Source organism: Adiantum capillus-veneris, chromosome 4, assembly GCF_014529385.1.
Source record: "Adiantum capillus-veneris isolate H3 chromosome 4, ASM1452938v2, whole genome shotgun sequence".
NCBI lineage: Eukaryota > Viridiplantae > Streptophyta > Polypodiopsida > Polypodiales > Pteridaceae > Adiantum > Adiantum capillus-veneris.
This window is the reverse complement of record NC_140934.1, coordinates 37,285,532-37,289,088: the sequence shown is the minus strand read 5'-3', so window position 1 is coordinate 37,289,088 and position 3,557 is coordinate 37,285,532. Positions and strand designations below refer to the sequence as shown.

Genomic DNA, 3,557 nt, shown 5'->3' with positions numbered 1-3,557 from the left:
GTCTTTATCTTTTCAAGGGGCTTTTTTCAAGACCAATATTGATATTTTTTTGAAATTTTTGGAAGTGTGTATTTCTTTAAAGAACTTGAGAAAAAGAAAAAGCTTGCCTAACGTCGACTTGGGGTGTTTTGCTTTAAGGACATGTATGACATGCAAATGTAGCGGTCGTTATCCATGTTAGTGACCATGAGAGAGAGACAGAGAGAGAGAGCGAGAGAGACCATCACATTACTTGTGTGTGCGTACACGTGTACATGCATGAGAGAGAGAGAGAGAGATAAAGATTGTATTATTAAGCTCACACACCCTTCAAATTTTCAAGATATTATTTTTTGGCATTAATGTATTTTTAAAAGGGTAGCTAAAGTTTTTCACCCGTAGAAAATGGATTAAATGTCCGACAAAAACTAACCCTCACATTAGCCATCCCAAATGGGTAGAGAGATTGCTCAGTTGATGTGCCATTTGTTTTCTAGTTTTTTATAGGTAGAAAATTAGATGTGTCTTTGAGATCATTGCACACAATGGTCAAATATTATTTGAAACACCAACTCATTAAATACCCTCTTGCCTAACGATGCTCCAAGCCTTCAACACGTTTTATCTTAGAGTATAGTCTATAGAGTTTCAGTTCTATTTTCTAATTCTTTGAAAAAAGCATGATAGGGACTGCGCTTAGTTCCAAGGATTCAGAGGAATCTCGAAATCAATGAATAAAACTAGGTGTAGAGCCAATAGAGGTGCTAGTAGCGACTGAGGGGTGAGTTGGAAAGATGTGGATGAGGATTTGGTTCAAAAAATGAGGATTTGCAAATTGCCGGGTTGGTTTCTTGGTGGTGGAGGGATGCCTCGAGTTGCGTGTTCCTAAAGTTAGCCATCAATTGCCGATTTGCTAGCGTCCTTGTGAGAGTTATAGGGTTTACCACTTGAGTTGTTGCAGAGAGCTATTGGGTAGTGGTGCAAATGGAGGATAGACATCAAGTAGGTGAGCCTGGTCAGTGGAGGCGAAGGCAAAGTGATGGAGCTGCCTCGGGGGCTGCAATGGCACTGAGAAGGAGCTATGGATGCAGCGGATATCGGGATGCAGAGGAGCTAACGAGCAATGGTGGGTAGGATCTCAAACCTGGAGTAGTTGCAGGGTAGTGGGTGGCCTAAGCGTGTAGGGCAATGAATTTTGAAGTGTGAGGTGGAGGCATGAGGAAGAGGGCAAAGCAACGGCGAGAAAGATGAAGAAGATTGTGGAGGAGGCGATATACCAAATCACGATGAGGTAGTTGAAGGGGGTGTTGTGGGTGGCGGACTTTCCAGGGGGTAGGCTTTTGGCGGTGCAGGCTTTGGGTGGCAGAGTTGCAGACTTTCCGGGGAGAGAGAGATGGGGTGCAGAGGAGGAGGATTGTTTAGCTTGTTTCTGACCTTGGGTATCTCACGGAGCAGCCGCCAAGGAATTGCATGTGACTCCAACTATGGTTGGTCCACATGGTTGATCCTCCTTATTCAATGCATCACCATCTTCATATGCTGGCTCTGTGTCACAGCCAGATGGATGAGGCCCCTTCTCTTTGCACTTGAGCATGATACCCTCCTCAAATTACTGGTTTGTGTCCATCTCAAATCCTTGTGGCTTGACTCTGCATTCCAAGCTGATGTCCCATGGTGGCGAGCACAGCCGCATACGACAACATACGCCCTCTGTTGCAAAGGAGAGCTCTTCAAGAGACTCATGATCATGTGCAAGAGGGTCCCTTGTTGTTTTGTCCAATGGATCATGACACTCCTCTGTGCCTGGCCTAGCATGCTCTTATGGCTCTGCTGTTGGAAGCTTTCACGATATCCCGCCTCTTGGCTCTTCAAGAAGCTCTATAGTGAAGAAGAGCTTGCCTACTTTAGGCAAGTGATTGAACCAGAGTTACTCATGTGGCTGGACGTCGGCGAGGCCTCTTCTTTGCATGCGCACCACTCAAGGACAAGAGCCACCATTGCTAAGGTCCAAGGGCTGCGGCTATCAAACAGGCCGAGAGAAGAACTTCAGAGGGTCGCAAGTGAAGAGCGGGCTGGCAATTTGAGCGAGTTGGCAGAGATGCTAAGAGAGTATGACACGACAGAGGCAACGAGCAAGTTGGAGATTTTGGCAGAGTGGCCAGGTTTAGACATGGCTAACAAGGAGAAGCCTTGGTCATTGAGTATTTGTGCATCAACTCTGGTGTTGATGGAGGTGTGGAAAGGGCTAGTATATACACAACAAGAGGTGGAGAAAGCAAGGAAAGCCCTTTGGCAAGCTGGGCAAGTCGCTTATCTTGTTGACCTTCTAACCAACTCAAATGTAGGGGAAAGACGCTCCACACAACGTGTTCTTGTCGACCTCTTCGCTTCTAAGAAGTCGATCACACGCATTTCCACCATACTTCGGATGCGGCATCATCATTGAGTTCGTGATGCGCATACCCTTTTGGAAGATGTCTTTAATACTGCTCATGCTGTGTGCATCTCTGACCCACATGCAAAACTAAGTAAGTGGAGATGCTTGTTGTGTGTGTGTGTGTGTGTGTGTGTGCGTAAGCAGGCTTTTGGCGGTGCAGCTATTTGCCTAGGATGGCAAAGGCCAGCTACGGGATGGCTATCGACACCAGCCTCACTACTACCATAGACATTGAATTGAATGCGGCAACGAAGATGAAGCTGGAGCGACCCGAGGATGGGAGTAATCGGGGATTGGAAGGTTGATAGCATAGATTAATGGAGGAACTCAAGGGGACAATATTTCTATCCTTCTCAACCATGACGTGGATGTGTTTCTATTGCAAGCAAGGGGCTCATGATGGAGCCACTCAATCCTTTGTTGCTGTGGACGCCGCTCTTGTATGAGTGCTTTTACTGCTCTCTGCATGAAGTTGAGCCCTCTTCTTGAGAGAGCGACTCTCATTAACTGCTTCAGTGCCTCATCATCAAGCTTAGTAGGGCTAGGATGCCTTTACTGCTATCAAATTTCTCTGGCTAGCATCATTACCTTCCTCCATAGCTCTCTGTGGCTTTTTACAAAAGCTTCTTTCATGCTGACATGCAAGCGAGCCTCATAATTATAATTTATTTGTTGGCTTAGAGTGTGTCCAGCTAGTCTACAAGGTTCCTTTGTATCTGTTTTATTTGTGCTCATGTTAGAGCATCTATAATTGTATCTCCTTCTGATAAGGATTGATGCTGGCTTACTTCCTTGCTTTTTTTATGTTCCCTTGTTTGAAAGTGGCGGGTGCAGTGTTCTGGAAACGTGTGCCTTGCAACTGGCTGAAAAATCAAAGCAGCCAGTTGAAGGGAGGGGGAGAAGGAGATAATCCGCTTTGAAAATTTAAGAAAATAGTGTTAAATGTTGGTTACATCTTGAATATTGTGGATGCTAAACATTGCTTTCTTCAATGTCTCGTCCTCTGTCAGGAATTCTCTAGAAGAAGTGCCATGTTGTTAACCTTCATTTCGAGCGCCATTGCACTCGTCTTGTGCACCCAACCATTGCAGCTATATTCTCATCATGATTGTTTGCTTTTGAATATCAATTGGCTTCAATT

General features: G+C 45.3%; 1 pseudogene; it reads left to right on the top strand.

Moving 5' to 3' along the window:
* Positions 1–1,372: 1,372 nt before the first annotated feature.
* LOC147458989 (uncharacterized) lies at positions 1,373–3,336 on the top strand (annotated as a pseudogene).
* Positions 3,337–3,557: the final 221 nt, after the last annotated feature.